We start from the raw sequence: 19,922 nt of genomic DNA on the forward strand, positions 1-19,922 counted from the left end.
TAAGTGTATGGATCTTTATGAAATTGTACTTCAAGGTTCCATATCACAAAGGGAAAGCTGGAATTGAGTTTGGGGGTAATTCCCAAAAACGTTTAGGAATAAGGGGCCAAAAAAGGGCAAAAAATAAGCATTTTTCTAGTTTCCAGACAATAACTTGTGTTCAAGTGTATGGATCTCTCTGAAATTGTACTGCAAGGTACCATACTACAAAGGGAAGGCTGGGATTGATTTTGGGGGTAATTGCCTCAAAATTTTAGGAATTAGGGGCCATAAAGGGGCAAAAAAACAAGCATTTTTCTAGTTTCAGGACAATAACTTGTGTGTAAGTGTATGGATCTTTATGAAATTGTACTACAAGGTTCCATATCACAAACGGAAAGCTGGGTTTGAGTTTGGGGGTAATTGCCCTAAATGTTTAGGAATTTGGGGCCGAAAAAACAAGCATTTTTCTAATTTCCAGACAATAACTTGTGTTCAAGTGTATGGATCTCTCTGAAATTGTACTGCAAGGTACCATACCACAAAGGGAAGGCTGGGATTGAGTTCGGGGGTGATGAATCATAAGGGGTTCAACAAATTTGGGGGGGGGGATTTTTTTTTCCTTTTTTTTCTTTTAAAATTTTCCATTTTAAATTGGTTATTTCTGATTTATATATAAAAGCAAATAATAATGATATGGTTTGAATAGGTAAATTAAAAAATTTTAAGTTCTTAGACCACATTCATTCTGTGTCAGAAACCTATGATGTGTCAAATATTTAATTACAATCCAAATTCAGTGCTGTTTCAAGCTTGAATGTTGTGTCCATACTTGCCCCAACTGTTCAGGGTTCGACCTCTGCGGTCGTATCAAGCTGCGCCCCAGCGGAGCATTTTATTTAATTTAGAAATAAAACCAGTTATCAGAGCTGTGTTACTTGTAGGGAGTTGTGAATTGTCATTAGTTGCATAATATTTTCAAACATATAATTAATAGTATGACTATTCACACATGGTTATGTATAAAATATCTCTTAATAACCCTGTGAAAATAACCAGCAATGTGCAACATACGTTACCAGTTCATACTCTAAAGGAATTTTGTTTAGTGTTGTGTACTTTGTTACTTTGATCTTTGGTATCTTCATGAATTTTCTTATGAGCAGTATTATTGTTCAGTTACCTCCGTTATCATCTGTGTTGGAGAATCCCTTACCAAAAGCTTATTTTCAATGGTATACCAAAAGTGCCTTTGATGGGTTTTAAATGGGTGAAACAAACATGCCAAATTGTATATTATGTCTATTTTCCAATCAAGTTTCATATCTTACAACCTTTAATGTACATGCACAGAGTTACAGAAAAATTTAGTAATGCTAATTTCCATGACTTTCTTGTAGACACTGGAAAGTCAGGTCTTGCATCCAATTTCATTCATTGATTGATTGGTTGGTGTTCAAAACAACGTTCAGCACTATAGGCTATTTCATGGCGTTCAGTCATTATTGGTGGAGGAAGCTGTAGTGCCAGGAAAGAACTACCTACCTGATTTCATAGAACTTTGTCCTCTGTTTGGCCTTTAGATGTGCTTGTATTCAATTGAATTTCAAGGTAAAGAGTTTATAGATCAAAGCTGTATCCAAATGTCCACATGCACTGTATAAATGAGGAATTAATTTTTGTGTCATAATTTTGTCATTTTAATAGGATATTCAAAATATGGTAAAAAAAATGGTCCCAAGTCCCAAAACTTCTGTAAAATCAATCAAAATGATGGTACAATATGGTCAACTAAACATGATGACAAACCATAGTACCAAGTATGAGAGCTTTCTGTCAAATGGTGTCAGAAGAGTTTCCATCACAAGGGGACACTGTTACAAATAAAAAAAATAGTCAAAAGTCCCATAATTGGTCAACTACATATGATGGCTAATAATCTTACCAATTATTAGAGCTTTCTGAAAAAATGGTCTCAGCGTAGTTGCGTTCACAAGATGTTCTTGTCACAATACTCATGAAATAATTTATTTTTCCAAGGGGCATAACTCTTTTAAAAATAATTGATTGGCACTGATTGTCGAACTGGTCCAAGACATTGCTAATATAAACCTATGATATAAGTTTCATAAAAGCCTGGCAAGAATTGTACACGTGAGAGCGCTAACAAGACCAGATTGACAGACGCACAGACGGACGGACGCCCAGTATTTCCATGTCCCCCCAACACGTTACGCGGGGGACAAAAAAATAGGCAGAAGTCCCATAACTGACGTCTTCACGCCTTTAAATATAGTTGAATCAAAATGGAAGTACAATACAGTCAACTTCACATGATGGCAAACATACCTACATAGTATTAGAGCTTTCTGTAAAACGGACTCAGAGGAGTTACGGTAGATTTCAGAAGCTGTATTTGTTACAATACAAAGTGACGCCACCAAAATTCAAACTTGATCTGTGTTTTGTAGTAATAAGCATTGTGTATAAGTTTCATAACATTTGGTGGAGGCAAACTAAAGTTAGAGAACGGAAACTGATTTTGGGACGTACGTACAAACGGACAAGAGTAAAACTTAATGTCCCCTCCGCTACGGCGGGGGCATAAAAAAATTTGGTCAAAGTCTCATAACTCTCATAAAAATTGTCCAATCAAACTGGTGATATATAGTTTACAGAAAAGGATGCCAATAATGCTTCCAAGTATGAAAGCTTTTAAGTCACATGGTTGAGAATTGATGTGTATCTGACAGACAGACACCACTATTATTTCCATGCAGGGGACAGACAATAAACTGTATGTCTCACCTGTTTGTAATTTTGATAGTAAAATGCAACTGTTGAAATCACAATGGAAATACTTTAGCATGCAAACTATGCAAAGCATTCTATGAAACAAGAATATGGAGCATATAATCGCCATAAAGATAATGTGATGTGCTAATGCTAATCAAAAGCATACCAAATTGTAAATTTAAAATAAAACTGACTTAACAACAAAAATTAAACATGTAAACTATGCAAAAGTTTTTAAAGGTCATAAACTAGGACTAAGGCTTCAAATAATCTACTTGGATATGAGATGTGGAAATTCTAAAACATTTGCATACCAAATATCACTGACATATCAGAAGTGTTTCCCATTTAACTGATTTAATAACGTCGTCATAAGAAACAGCCCAATCAAGTTTCACCCCTGTGCCTTCCTCTAGGCGAGGTGAAAACTTAAATTTTGTTAGATTTGCAAATAAATACTCAAGATTACACTATAGTGAAAAGGAATATAAATTGAAGAACCTTTAGCCAGCAAGCCTGCCCCATATAAAAGGGATAAGCTAATATTGATCTGATAGCATAGTTTTTTTTGTTCACTTTAAGCTATTGTAGAGTATGAAGACTAGGGTACATGTATTTTATTGTGACATGTGTGGTGTACATGTAAGTTTACATAGACAGGGAGAAGATATTTTTGATGTATGTTTTAATTGGTATTAATAAAGCATATTGTTTAATATTCTGTATTTTTTTATGAAAGTCTTATTATGTAGGAAACAGTAACTGTGTGAAATAACTTGTACTATATTACTTGTAATGATTGTAGTCTGAAACATATTCATAATTGAAGCAAATAAGTTTTAATTACATTTAATTAAGTAAAGTTAGAACAATTACAATATTATGATTTTCTAGAAATATTGAATTACTGTCATTTGAATATTTGATAAACTATTTGAAGTTCATGTTATAATTTACCAGTTCATAGTAATAATCCACTGAATGTCTTGTATTTTTGTGATGATCCAATTGTAGCAACTGTGTAGTAGATCGTAGTAAATCTCGTAGTAAATCCACGCACCTTGCTTGAATTTTATGAATGAAATGTACTGACATGCGCAGTGGAACCCATGTGTCACTTGGGACGATTTTTCAATAAAAACACTATTTTTACGTTTCGGCAACTGTTTTTAAATACTCTTTGTAATTCCTTTTAGTATTTGTAGTCAACGTCTTCAATGTTTTGCAGATGTTAATGCTCACTATCCTTGATATTTGTCATTTTGGTTCGCCGGTGACACACATAACTTTTGGCAATGTTGTTTACGTATTGTGACTTCCGGTGAAGTTTTACTGGTGTATTTTTAGCTACTATAGAAATTAGTTTAGTACCATACAAAATTTGTTTATTATATGACTGTTACTAAAATTGTATATTATTATGATTTTTGTAATTTATTTGAGAATTCAAATATTTCGTTGGACAGCAAGCGCGCGATCCAACAATTTTCCAACTTTGCCAACAATCCAACAATCCAACATTGACGTAATTTCGACGCTTGTTCGTCAGTTCTGCTTAAATCTTTGGTCGTTACAGTTAGTATTTTATTTCGCTCATCAGTAATTTTTGTCAAAATGGTTAATTTTTCTCACAAACTTCATTTTTTTTGGGTTAAATTGTAAAGGAAAATAGTAAATTTAGCGTTTTCTAAGTTAGAAAGGAATATTTCATTTTTAGCGGACTCTTAGGAGCCGGACTCCTACATTTTTGATCTATTGTTTAAAGTAGTTTATTCTTTTGGTAAATTTCGGAAAGTTCTTAAAATTGTTTTTAGAATATCTTTTAAGTTAATTATCGTATTATTGCTGGCAAAGCTTTATTTCTAGTTATCTTTTAAAGTTAGGATTATTGAAATTGTTCATTGTATTTCATGTTACTGTTAACGTTTGTCTTATTTTTTTTAATAAATACAATTAAATAGGAAAACATTTGGCAATTAAGGGATAATTTCCTAAAGGTCTGGAAATTATAATAAACAAAACAGTTTATGTAAGGTATAAACTGTATTTCATTGGTAGTTTTTATTCAGGAAAGGTTCTGAATATAACTAATAATAATAAACATTTTTTTATGTAACTGGTGAGGTATCAGTTATTACTATATACAAAAATGTCAGAAAAAGGTATTCTGACTAAATTCACTTGAAATTAGTATTTTCTGTAAGGGTAATTTATTTTCTTGGTAATATAGCAGGACTCCGCCTTTTATGTATTTTTCTGACACACCAACATACAATTATATTGGTAATAGCAAGTGTTATTTTTATTAGAATTGCACGGCCAAAGTTATCCTGCAATCTTTAAAATCATAATAAGTATCTCTTGAGTGTAGAGATAAAATATTACATGTATACTGAATAGATTCTTGTCATATATAATCTAAAAGTCTATAATTTAAGTATCTTACTACTTAAAATTGTTGTTGTTTATCTTGAATATCAATGAAAATATCTGAGTCTTGAAATGAATAAAATATAGAAACTTATTTATGTGACTTTTAGCAAATGCCTATATTATACTGACCAGATCATATCTTGTCATACTGACTTTGCAATTTCCAAAACACTCATAATTTTGAGTAAAACTTTTGGGTCAAGCATTTCAAGCCCCTGCCCGCTACATAATTTTGGCATCCACGGTGGGATTCATTAAACTTTATTGGATCCTGTGATACGAACCTTTTGAAGTGTAATAGATTATCAGTGAAATGGGTAAACCAAGGTCTGTTCGATCAAGAAAGACTGACACATATAATAGAGGACATAGTAGCCAATTAGAATCAGAAACAGAGGACAGTGAAATCCATACTCTCCACACCACTGATGACGAAACATGTCATTCTGGAAGTGATCAAGTTTATGAAGCTTCTCATGACTTGTCTGACATAGAGACTGAGGAAGAAGAAGAAACAATAATTTTAAGACCCAGATCCAAATTAAGTAAGAGACCAAGTCCTAGAAAACCTGGCTCTCCAAGAAGGTCCTCCAGATATAGAAAGCAAAATGATCTAGAAAATAAGTCAGAACCTCAAAACCAAGGTGATTCTGGGATATATGATATTATTAAAGTAGCTATACAAGATATGACTGGTCAAGTAGTATCAGCCATTCAAAATGCTTTTACTGGCATTACAAAACAATATAGGCATACTAATGCTTCAAGTGAGCAACAAAAACATGCTAAAAGTATAACAATTGCTAATAATAGTAATTCAATTTCTAAAGTTAGAAAAAGTAAACCAAGTTTTACATCTAATAGTAATTTAGATTTTACATCAGCATCTGAGTATGATGAAACTGATGATGAAGTATTTAGTGATGCATGCTCTGATATTGATACTGATAGTATTGACACAGATGTTATAACCCAAAGTAAACGATCAAAATCGAAAATTGGGTTTTCCAATGCTAAACTCCCCTCTTTCACAGGGAAAGAAAAATGGGAAGTGTGGATAAATAGATTTGAAGCAGTAGCAAATTTACAAAATTGGGATAATAAAACCAAATTAAGTGAATTGTTAACCAGGCTTCAAGGGGAAGCTGGTGATTTTGTGTTTGACCAATTAAACAATAAAACATTAAAAAATTACTCAAAATTAGCAACAGAACTTAAAAACAGATTTGGGGTCTTTGAAAATAAAAGAACATATAAAGTACAATTTAACAGACGTACCCAAAAACCAAATGAAGACACTGCAGACTATGCTGCAGAATTAAAACGTATATATGACAAGGCCTATTCAAACAGACATGCTAAAATTAGGCAGGAAGACCTGCTTCAAAGATTCTTAATGGGATTGTCAGATAATGAAGCAAGAATTCATATAGAACTGACAAAAGACCCCAAAACTATAGAGGAAGCAGTACAGGAGGTTATTACCTATAGGGAGACAACTTCAGAAACACAGGAAGGTCATTCAGAAAAAAAAACCAAAGTTAGGCAACTAAAGAAACCGAATAATCAAAGCTCCCAAAAATCAGACCAGACAATAGAAAAGAAACAGAACACCAATTTTGACAAACAAGGTTCCACAAACACAGAAAAAGATGTAATTTCGGTAACCAAAGATGAATTACAGAAAATGTTTGACCAAATGTACCAGGACAAGAAAAGAAATGATGAGACACAGACATCAGTAACAGGACATAAGTATCCTGATGAAAGACAGTTTGACAGACAGCCCTTCAATGTCAATGCACCATCTTATGTTCCAAATCGGAATTATAGGAAGAACAATTCAGACAGAAACACTAACCCAGAAAATATCCCAAAATGTTATTATTGTGGTCAACCCGGTCATTATGCCAGAAAATGCTATAGTAATCCCAATAGACAAACAGATTATAGAAATAATAAGGCTACTCCTCCAAGACAGATGAATAAGCCTTACACTCCCCCCAACAGTAATACTAGTCTGTCACAAGGTGAATTTAAATCAGATGGATATACATTAAACTAGAACGGGTTAACCCAGCTGACCAGGAGTTGGCCCTTAAGTTTAATGAAAATGGTCATAAATTGGACAACATTGGTGTACATGAACCAACAAGCAGTATAACTTTATTTAGTAATAGTAATAGTAAAGAGGAAAATATTAGTAATAGTGGAAGTAATAGTAATAGTAATAGTGAAAATATTAGTAATAGTAATAGTAATGAGGAAAATATTAGTAATAGTAATAGTAATGAGGAAAATATTAGTAATAGTAATAGTAATGAGGAAAATATTAGTAATAGTGAAAATATAGTAAAACAGGGAAATACTTGTAATAGTAACACATCTTTTGTCACTTTAGAAGATAAAAATTTAGTTTGTTCTACACCAATTTTAGGTAGTGAACCATCAATTGCAAGTAATGTAATTGCAAGACAAGTACTCCGAAGTGATGGAGTTTATGTTGAAGGACATATCCAAGGGTCTGAGGTTAATTTTACTGTAGATACAGGGGCAGTTCGGACAGTGTTATCCGTGCATGCCTTTAATAAAATTCCTCGTGTTAATAGACCAATCTTGGAAAAGTCTAATACTTTAGCTTGTGCTGATGGCAAACCCTTAAAGGAGCTAGGGTCAGTAGGGAAAGCTATTTTTGAAATTAAATTAGGAAATTTATGTTTTAGTACAGAAATGATAGTAGCAAATATAGAAGATGAAGCTTTGTTGGGACTAGATGTTTTAATGAAGTCTCAGTGGGGTCCTGCTGACATAAAGTTAACAGATGGAATTATACTGCTTGGTGGTCATGCTATCCATTGTACCCAAATTGGCCAAACAAATAAATTTATTCGAAAAATTTATGGAGAGGCTAACTATGAAATTCCCCCAAGGTCAGAAATTTGTGTTGATGTTTTTGTTGACCGACTTGATGATGATTCTCCTGCAACAGTTCAAGATTGTATTTTAGAACCCTCTGAGAATTTTTTAGAAAGATTTTCATTAGTAATGGCACCATGTTTAGTTAACATAAGCCAAGATGTTACGTGTAAAACTAGCATAATGGACACATATGATTACAAAAACACTTTGTATCAAGATACAGTAATTGGTTCAGCAGAAGTTGTTGAACATGAACCAAAGATGTTAATAGAAAGTGAAGACACACTTGAATTGAATAACCAAAATGCAATGAGAAGACTGAAATTTCATGACTCACATTTAGTGTCTGGAAAGGGGGTATCCAAAGAAGAAATAATTAGACATTTGACTAGTAAAGAAAAAGAACTTGTACCAGAACCACCTCCTACCACAGCTACAGGAACACAAAAGAAACAGAAGAAGTCCCTAGTAGTTAATGACAATTAATTATATATTGAATAAAGATGTAATTTTATATTTTTAATGGAAATCTAAGGTATTGTTTATTAGAGTTGTTAACATCAAAAGTAATTTAAGGTTAAGATAAAAAGTTATTTAAAGTTACTTAGACTGAAAATTTATCTTTGAAATTCATGAAAAGTTTATAAGTTATTTATATTAGATATAGTCAAAGCTTTCGAGAATTAAAAGTTATTTTTGGGTGTATTTTTAAACTTATATTTAAATATTTTGGTACTGTTTGCATGGTAACTAAATTTTCCTTCGGAAAACCTCTGGTTCTTAGCCATGTTCCACATTGTTCGTAATGTTCAGTAATTTTCCACATTTGGTATATATATATATATATGTCTGTCTGGTATCTACTGCCCTCGTGCTGATGGTCATAATGGTGAACCTTCTGGTGTATCTGAAAAGTATTATATAAAAAGAATATATTTATGTATAATTTTTACATAATCTAATATATTATCATGTATTTGTGTTATAATCATAGATGGTATTAATAAGAAAACTAATTTCATTCAGTTTTGGAAATAATTCTTAAAATATTAAGTCTAATTTTCTTTTTAAGAAGTATATGCAATTAAGGCATAGCCAAGAAAAAAAAAATTAGACTTAATATTTTAAGAATTATTTCCAAAACTGAATGAAATTAGTTTTCTTATTAATACCATCTATGATTATAACACAAATACATGATAATATATTAGATTATGTAAAAATTATACATAAATATATTCTTTTTATATAATACTTTTCAGATACACCAGAAGGTTCACCATTATGACCATCAGCACGAGGGCAGTAGATACCAGACAGACATATATATATATATATACCAAATGTGGAAAATTACTGAACATTACGAACAATGTGGAACATGGCTAAGAACCAGAGGTTTTCCGAAGGAAAATTTAGTTACCATGCAAACAGTACCAAAATATTTAAATATAAGTTTAAAAATACACCCAAAAATAACTTTTAATTCTCGAAAGCTTTGACTATATCTAATATAAATAACTTATAAACTTTTCATGAATTTCAAAGATAAATTTTCAGTCTAAGTAACTTTAAATAACTTTTTATCTTAACCTTAAATTACTTTTGATGTTAACAACTCTAATAAACAATACCTTAGATTTCCATTAAAAATATAAAATTACATCTTTATTCAATATATAATTAATTGTCATTAACTACTAGGGACTTCTTCTGTTTCTTTTGTGTTCCTGTAGCTGTGGTAGGAGGTGGTTCTGGTACAAGTTCTTTTTCTTTACTAGTCAAATGTCTAATTATTTCTTCTTTGGATACCCCCTTTCCAGACACTAAATGTGAGTCATGAAATTTCAGTCTTCTCATTGCATTTTGGTTATTCAATTCAAGTGTGTCTTCACTTTCTATTAACATCTTTGGTTCATGTTCAACAACTTCTGCTGAACCAATTACTGTATCTTGATACAAAGTGTTTTTGTAATCATATGTGTCCATTATGCTAGTTTTACACGTAACATCTTGGCTTATGTTAACTAAACATGGTGCCATTACTAATGAAAATCTTTCTAAAAAATTCTCAGAGGGTTCTAAAATACAATCTTGAACTGTTGCAGGAGAATCATCATCAAGTCGGTCAACAAAAACATCAACACAAATTTCTGACCTTGGGGGAATTTCATAGTTAGCCTCTCCATAAATTTTTCGAATAAATTTATTTGTTTGGCCAATTTGGGTACAATGGATAGCATGACCACCAAGCAGTATAATTCCATCTGTTAACTTTATGTCAGCAGGACCCCACTGAGACTTCATTAAAACATCTAGTCCCAACAAAGCTTCATCTTCTATATTTGCTACTATCATTTCTGTACTAAAACATAAATTTCCTAATTTAATTTCAAAAATAGCTTTCCCTACTGACCCTAGCTCCTTTAAGGGTTTGCCATCAGCACAAGCTAAAGTATTAGACTTTTCCAAGATTGGTCTATTAACACGAGGAATTTTATTAAAGGCATGCACGGATAACACTGTCCGAACTGCCCCTGTATCTACAGTAAAATTAACCTCAGACCCTTGGATATGTCCTTCAACATAAACTCCATCACTTCGGAGTACTTGTCTTGCAATTACATTACTTGCAATTGATGGTTCACTACCTAAAATTGGTGTAGAACAAACTAAATTTTTATCTTCTAAAGTGACAAAAGATGTGTTACTATTACAAGTATTTCCCTGTTTTACTATATTTTCACTATTACTAATATCTTCCTCATTACTATTACTATTACTAATATTTTCCTCATTACTATTACTATTACTAATATTTTCCTCATTACTATTACTATTACTAATATTTTCACTATTACTATTACTATTACTTCCACTATTACTAATATTTTCCTCTTTACTATTACTATTACTAAATAAAGTTATACTGCTTGTTGGTTCATGTACACCAATGTTGTCCAATTTATGACCATTTTCATTAAACTTAAGGGCCAACTCCTGGTCAGCTGGGTTAACCCGTTCTAGTTTAATGTATATCCATCTGATTTAAATTCACCTTGTGACAGACTAGTATTACTGTTGGGGGGAGTGTAAGGCTTATTCATCTGTCTTGGAGGAGTAGCCTTATTATTTCTATAATCTGTTTGTCTATTGGGATTACTATAGCATTTTCTGGCATAATGACCGGGTTGACCACAATAATAACATTTTGGGATATTTTCTGGGTTAGTTTTTAAGAAGTATATGCAATTAAGGCATAGCCAAGAAAAAAAAACTTTAATTGGAAGCTTTTGCAAAAGTTAAAAGTATTTGCGGGGACGCAAATAATAGAAAGGGGGTAAAATGTAGAGTATGAAGACTAGGGTACATGTATTTTATTGTGACATGTGTGGTGTACATGTAAGTTTACATAGACAGGGAGAAGATATTTTTGATGTATGTTTTAATTGGTATTAATAAAGCATATTGTTTAATATTCTGTATTTTTTTATGAAAGTCTTATTATGTAGGAAACAGTAACTGTGTGAAATAACTTGTACTATATTACTTGTAATGATTGTAGTCTGAAACATATTCATAATTGAAGCAAATAAGTTTTAATTACATTTAATTAAGTAAAGTTAGAACAATTACAATATTATGATTTTCTAGAAATATTGAATTACTGTCATTTGAATATTTGATAAACTATTTGAAGTTCATGTTATAATTTACCAGTTCATAGTAATAATCCACTGAATGTCTTGTATTTTTGTGATGATCCAATTGTAGCAACTGTGTAGTAGATCGTAGTAAATCTCGTAGTAAATCCACGCACCTTGCTTGAATTTTATGAATGAAATGTACTGACATGCGCAGTGGAACCCATGTGTCACTTGGGACGATTTTTCAATAAAAACACTATTTTTACGTTTCGGCAACTGTTTTTAAATACTCTTTGTAATTCCTTTTAGTATTTGTAGTCAACGTCTTCAATGTTTTGCAGATGTTAATGCTCACTATCCTTGATATTTGTCATTTTGGTTCGCCGGTGACACACATAACTTTTGGCAATGTTGTTTACGTATTGTGACTTCCGGTGAAGTTTTACTGGTGTATTTTTAGCTACTATAGAAATTAGTTTAGTACCATACAAAATTTGTTTATTATATGACTGTTACTAAAATTGTATATTATTATGATTTTTGTAATTTATTTGAGAATTCAAATATTTCGTTGGACAGCAAGCGCGCGATCCAACAATTTTCCAACTTTGCCAACAATCCAACAATCCAACATTGACGTAATTTCGACGCTTGTTCGTCAGTTCTGCTTAAATCTTTGGTCGTTACAGTTAGTATTTTATTTCGCTCATCAGTAATTTTTGTCAAAATGGTTAATTTTTCTCACAAACTTCATTTTTTTTGGGTTAAATTGTAAAGGAAAATAGTAAATTTAGCGTTTTCTAAGTTAGAAAGGAATATTTCATTTTTAGCGGACTCTTAGGAGCCGGACTCCTACATTTTTGATCTATTGTTTAAAGTAGTTTATTCTTTTGGTAAATTTCGGAAAGTTCTTAAAATTGTTTTTAGAATATCTTTTAAGTTAATTATCGTATTATTGCTGGCAAAGCTTTATTTCTAGTTATCTTTTAAAGTTAGGATTATTGAAATTGTTCATTGTATTTCATGTTACTGTTAACGTTTGTCTTATTTTTTTTAATAAATACAATTAAATAGGAAAACATTTGGCAATTAAGGGATAATTTCCTAAAGGTCTGGAAATTATAATAAACAAAACAGTTTATGTAAGGTATAAACTGTATTTCATTGGTAGTTTTTATTCAGGAAAGGTTCTGAATATAACTAATAATAATAAACATTTTTTTATGTAACTGGTGAGGTATCAGTTATTACTATATACAAAAATGTCAGAAAAAGGTATTCTGACTAAATTCACTTGAAATTAGTATTTTCTGTAAGGGTAATTTATTTTCTTGGTAATATAGCAGGACTCCGCCTTTTATGTATTTTTCTGACACACCAACATACAATTATATTGGTAATAGCAAGTGTTATTTTTATTAGAATTGCACGGCCAAAGTTATCCTGCAATCTTTAAAATCATAATAAGTATCTCTTGAGTGTAGAGATAAAATATTACATGTATACTGAATAGATTCTTGTCATATATAATCTAAAAGTCTATAATTTAAGTATCTTACTACTTAAAATTGTTGTTGTTTATCTTGAATATCAATGAAAATATCTGAGTCTTGAAATGAATAAAATATAGAAACTTATTTATGTGACTTTTAGCAAATGCCTATATTATACTGACCAGATCATATCTTGTCATACTGACTTTGCAATTTGCAAACTACTCATAAAATTTGAGTAAAACTTTTGGGTCAAGCATTTCAAGCCCCTGCCCGCTACACTATGATTATTCTAAATTATGAATCGGAGAGTAATACACAAATGTGTTGTGTTACACAAATCTATTCTTAGGAAAATGGACCTTGACCTTAGACTTAGTGACTTATACATCAATAGGGATTTTCCTGATATTGACCATGTATCTTAGTAAGGTTGCAATCACTTACTAGTATGTAGTATTTGCTCAAGAAACCATGAACTACTTTTCTGCACTTTAACCCCTTTGATAGTAAAACCTTGTCTGATTTGTGTTTGGTGCATAACCTCTATACTGTAGCTCTTACATTGACATAACTTTGTATGCTGAAGTGTCAGGTCAATCTGACATTGACATTGACCCCTATTGAAGTAAATTCTTGTCCAATTCGTGTCCAGTTCACAACTTTTGTACCATAAAACTTTGGTTAATCAAACATGGTACGCAGTTACATCTTGGGCAGGGTGTGTGTCATATACCAAAATCAGGTCACTCTCACCTTGACTTTGCCATTTGACCCCTATGATAGTAAAACCTTGTCCAATTTGTGTCCTGCACATAACTTTTGTACTATAGAACTTAGGTTGACCAAAATTGGTGTGATAATGCATCATGGAATGGGGGTGAGTCATATATCAAAAGTCAGGTTACTCTGAACTTGACTTTAACCTGACCCCTTTGATACTAAAACATCGTCTGATTTGTTCGGTGCATGACTTTTGTACTGTAGCACTTAAGATTGATAAAACTTTGTATGCAAAAGAATCATACTGACCTGGACTTACATCTCTATGATAATAAAACATTGTCTGTTTTTTTTACATGCATACTTTTGTTCCATGTTTTAGATTGACAAAACTATGTATGCAGAAGTATCAAAGGATTGGGATGTTTCAGATACCAAAATCTGGTCACTGTGACCTTGATCCTAGAACCCTTTTGCTGAAAGCCAAATATCTCAAAATGTCATTGTCTCAATACTGAATTTCACATTAGCAATTAAAACGTATGTACAAGGGGTATAAGTCTCGCAACTCTAGTTTTATTTAGCATCTGGAAACTGAATTTTCTGCACATATTTTAGGCTATTTTTAATGATCTTGGACACAGTGACTGGATTTTCCTCTCATTAGGTCCGGGTACACAGTTATCGTCCTTTGATTTTCGTTGTCCACGAATATAGTCCCTAGTGTGGACAGTGTGTTACTTGTCGATTTTTTTTATACCCCTTCCGAATTTATTTCTCCATGTTTTATGACTCAAATAGTAAGTAGGGGGGTGAAATGACACTGTAAAAAAATTTGGGTCATGAATTTTAAAGTAAAGTAGTGATTTGGTCCAGCTGAAAAATGTTAAAAATTAGCACATCGGAAGCTGTCAAAAGATTTGAAGACCCCCTTAGCATGAAATTGTCCATATTTTGAGTTAGAGCCGATGAAGTTTTCTATAATTTTGATATAATTTGTCCCAAAAGTAGTACAACACACTGTAAAAATATTATTGAGAAAGCGCAGGTGGGATTTTTTTAATTTCCATTTATTGTCTAAAAGAAATGCACTACGAAATAACTGTGTACTCGGACCTAAGAGGTGAAATCAGGAAATATAGAATCTGTACTTTGGCAACTTCCCTGAATGATTTGATGGTGTCAATTTATCAAATAGCATAAAACTAAAGGATTTAAACTTTTATTTGATAGAATTTCTGCAAAAATTACCAATTTTGGCATTTTATGGTCAAAATAAGCATTTCATAGCTTTTTCAATTTTGATGCATAAGTGGCATTCTGACTTTCTATCTGACAGGTTTTTATGTGTCAATATTTGTGTTTCTATGTTTCAATCCAGTTGTATTACTCATTTGTGAACTCTGAATCTACAGAAAAGAAGATTATCTCAGACAATATGCGCAAAATGTGTTGTATATATGATCATCGTCTAACGCCCTGTTTGGATCAAGTTAAATGTGAGGAGCTTGGAACATAAAAGTTGAAGTCCATTATAAAGACCTCACTAAATTTGTATAAAAAGCACTTAACAATGTCTTTTGTACCTGTTTTATGTCACAAAATACCTTTCTTTTCTTCTGTAGGATAGCAAGTGGTTCAAATATAAGCCTGTTGAGACTAAAATTGCATGCATGTTTTTCACTAAAAAGTGAAAAATCTTTGTATCAGACCATACTGTCTACAAAAAAAGTTGAATGCAAGAGTCTTTTTGTGCTCAGATTTATTGTATCATGTCACCTGAGTATAGAAATGATAGAAAAGACACAAAATTTTATTTCATATAGCTTCAATATGCATTTTTAAATGTAAATATGTGATACGGCCTAAATTGACCCTAAATTATTTTCAGTCTTACTTGGCCTAAGACCCTTTTAAGCTAATGTGATATGTTATTTGTAAGTTTTCTTTCCATTTAAAGTACATTAAATACATATGTAAGGATTATTTATAACCAAAAAGCTTTACAAATTTAAAATTGCTGGAAAATATTACATCTTCATGTAAGGCCCCCCTTCATTGGAAAACCTCCATTTTTAGCCACAGGCTCATATAAATTTGACTTTTTAATAATTATGATAAGTCTGATGAATCAAATGAGTACTCTATTGCTTTTAATACATAATATATTATATATTAAGGCATTTCAAAAGTATTTTTTTGCAATATTTTAATTTTTTAAGCCTCAATTGTTGATAGTTGAAAATTTTCAATTTTAACGTCTAAATTTAACACTCAAAGGTCAATATAGAATTAGTCATATTGTCTATAATATATATCCTATTGCCATGAAACTTTGTAAACAGTCTTATAATTTAATAAGCTTTAGTCATACCAAGTTTCATTAAGATTGGTCAACTTTTTCTACCCTATTAGGTCCGGGTACACAGTTATCGTCCTTTGATTTTCGTTGTCCACGAATATAGTCCCTAGTGTGGACAGTGTGTTACTTGTCGATTTTTTTTATACCCCTTCCGAATTTATTTCTCCATGTTTTATGACTCAAATAGTAAGTAGGGGGGTGAAATGACACTGTAAAAAAATTTGGGTCATGAATTTTAAAGTAAAGTAGTGATTTGGTCCAGCTGAAAAATGTTAAAAATTAGCACATCGGAAGCTGTCAAAAGATTTGAAGACCCCCTTAGCATGAAATTGTCCATATTTTGAGTTAGAGCCGATGAAGTTTTCTATAATTTTGATATAATTTGTCCCAAAAGTAGTACAACACACTGTAAAAATATTATTGAGAAAGCGCAGGTGGGATTTTTTTAATTTCCATTTATTGTCTAAAAGAAATGCACTACGAAATAACTGTGTACTCGGACCATTATATGAGATCATATATCAAAGTATGGTTGCAATCCAATATAAAGTATTGGATTTAGCCTCTGGAAATGAAAATGACTGATGGACAAGTCAAAAACTGTATAAGTAGTATAAATATGAAAATGTGAGGGGCAAGACACCAATGTCTACAATTTCATATATAAATAAAACAAAGAATTGCAGCGTTACACCATTTTATTTGTCAACGTCATGTAAAACATGGATTATATAACAGGCATATTGAAAGCAATGGGCAGTAATCAGTTATCATACTGCTGACCTATGATTGGTTTGTGCACAGTAAGTACAACATTTTCCAATTTACCTTACACAATTCAATGAAAAGGTAATCAAATACAATAAGTGTGAATGAACTATCAAAATAAAAAGCAACAATTTATAAAATAAAAGTGTATTTTTGATTTTTTGTACAAAATAAAACGAAATTAGTTTTCTTTTTCCTTTCATTTTGAAGAAATGCTGATCTACAGTTAATAAATCATTCACCTACATATTACAGATACTCCTCTGTAAACATGAAATTCCTTTGATAAGATATAGGTGAACTTAAGCAATAAAACAGCAGTGAACATTATAGCTTATTATTAAGGCTAACACCTGAATCACAATTCTTCTAAAACACCATAAATAAAGCACATACAGCAACATTAGCTGCCCTAGTACACATGATATGTTAAAGATTACTTTAATACTGTAAATAAAATAACCTACCAATGACACATTATGAACTTTATCTTCTTTTGTGATAATTTAAGAATACATTTTATGAAATATTTCTTTTCTTCTTCAAAATTTAATTTATATAATAATGCGATTTCTCAAATTATTAATCTTCAACTGGTTTAAATGGGCTTCAACATTTCATAGTTACACTCACTGTTAATGATCAAACTAAATACCAGATAGACACCAAAGTAATAACATGTTATAGCCAATTGGAAAGGACAATCTCTCATACAATATTTAAGTTATGCAGTTATCCCCCCTATGCCTCCTTCCCCTACCTAAATCCACCTCTGATCACTACAAACTTTAAAAGCTCCAAATATTCTCATTATTTGCAGGTAGCCTGGATTTCATGCCAAGTTCAAATTTTCAGTTTGAAAACATGAATGTTACAAAAATAAAAATTTAACTGAAAACCTAAATGTTAAAATGAAATGTGAATCTATGTGAAAACATTAGTGTTAAAATAATCATAAGTTTAACTGAAAACATGAATGCTAAAATCAAAAGTTTTCTACCACAGATAAGATTTGGTCAAATTTCTAACTTGAAAACATTAGCTGGGTCTTACAAGCAAAAATGGTCAGAGGAAAAATACTAAACAAAGGAATGTTTTGGTTGCATGCTTAACATAAAGACACCAAAATTTGATTTTAAAGCACACTGGACAAATTTCTGTCTGCTGAGATACTGAGTTGTAACAGTAAGTAAACATATCACACTTTTAAAAGAAAGATAAAACATAGTACTCTGCAAATAGGAAAATTAGACCTGAAATAAATTAAGTAGCTCTAATTTCTACTTTCAAAGGTAAAAAAGATTGAAATGAAGAGATCAATAAAGAATTAATATAGTAGAAAGAAGCTGAATGGTAGAAATGAGAATACATAACAGCTTAAATCAAGATATATATCAAGTGTGATTACAATAAAAAAACAGAAACAAAACACAAGTCATTTTGACAAGAATACATTTAAAATGTATTCAATGGAACATGAAACCTTGCCTAATATAATTTCAAAATCACTTAAATAAAAGTGAGGGACTGCAGTCTCATATTCTGCTTGGAAATTGGGAAATGGGAACTATAGTCTCTTATACAATATAAAAATTTCAGTAATAAGGACATAACTAACCAGGTATCACAAGAATTTATTTTTACATTGAAATATTCACTAACTTAACAATACCCCACTGGTTAAAAGTCTTTAACATTTGCTTAACATTTCGGCACCAAAAAAAAAAACAACAAACTAAGTGACTGTAGGTTGACAAAAGGGTTACATACGAATGTTCATTTAAAACTGAGAAGATGCATGGATGCTTATCCATCAACATATCAAATATCATCAGAAGTATAATATTTCTAATATTTAATAAATTTTCTTGACACATCAAATCCGAATATTTAAAACTGTAAATTCCAGTATGTCCATATTACATATCCACTAAATTGTAGATAAGGGGGTATGTCTGACATCAAAAAGCATTGATGGCTAAATAAATAAACAACAAATTACTGATTATATTGACCAAGTACTCATTCTAAAATTAACCAAACACAACATTTATATTTATTTTTATCATTGAAGAAATGTAATATTTATGTCTCAAATTCTATGATATTCATCACAAGCAAAATAAATGAGAAAAATCATGACAATTAACAGTAGAAGTTTATCTGATAAAATTCTTCAGACTGCAATGAATTTGTAATGTGGCAAAAATGGCATGAGATTCCGTCATAAAAAATTTGATGAAAACAATATTAAAATGGCATCTGCTGCACTTAATTATTCTTTATTCAAGGTACTGTCCAGATGGTAGGTTTGTGAGTGGGTTGGTTGAGTTTACACAGTAATAAGCTCTTTCAAAATTATATTTCCGTATTCTTATATTAAATAATGTAAAAAAAAACCACAAACAAATGTTAGACGTAGGCAAAACAAATCTAAGCAGCTTATTCCAAGGACACTTTTAGGTTATTTCCACAATTAGATTCAATTACTTGTGCTTTCCCTTTACAAAATTTGTTAACATTTAGTATTCAGGATTGAATAATTTAATTGAGTCCCCTTGTTGTGAACCCTATAATGAAAATTTAGAATTCCACCCTCCTCCATAGTTTTAAAAATAGATACTTTTAAATATGGCAAATAGCAATATCTGTATTTCATGTTCTTTTTCTTTTTCAATTTCAAATTTTTATTTCCACAATCAGATTCAATTACTACTTACATAAAAAATTGTCCTTTATAAAATTTGTTAAAATGACAATGAATGCTTAGTATTTAGTATTGAACAATAATTTAAATTAAAT

At 31.2% G+C, this 19,922-nt stretch overlaps 1 protein-coding gene across 4 annotated transcripts in view; it reads right to left on the bottom strand.

Annotated features, from left to right (window-relative positions):
* The window catches only part of LOC127701268 (nuclear factor of activated T-cells 5-like), a 347,248-nt gene that overhangs the window by 279,582 nt on the left and 47,744 nt on the right, over positions 1 to 19,922 (bottom strand). The gene's annotated exons all lie outside the window — the stretch shown is intronic.

This window comes from Mytilus californianus, unplaced genomic scaffold (genome assembly GCF_021869535.1).
Source record: "Mytilus californianus isolate M0D057914Y unplaced genomic scaffold, xbMytCali1.0.p SCAF_5, whole genome shotgun sequence".
Lineage (NCBI taxonomy): Eukaryota > Metazoa > Mollusca > Bivalvia > Mytilida > Mytilidae > Mytilus > Mytilus californianus.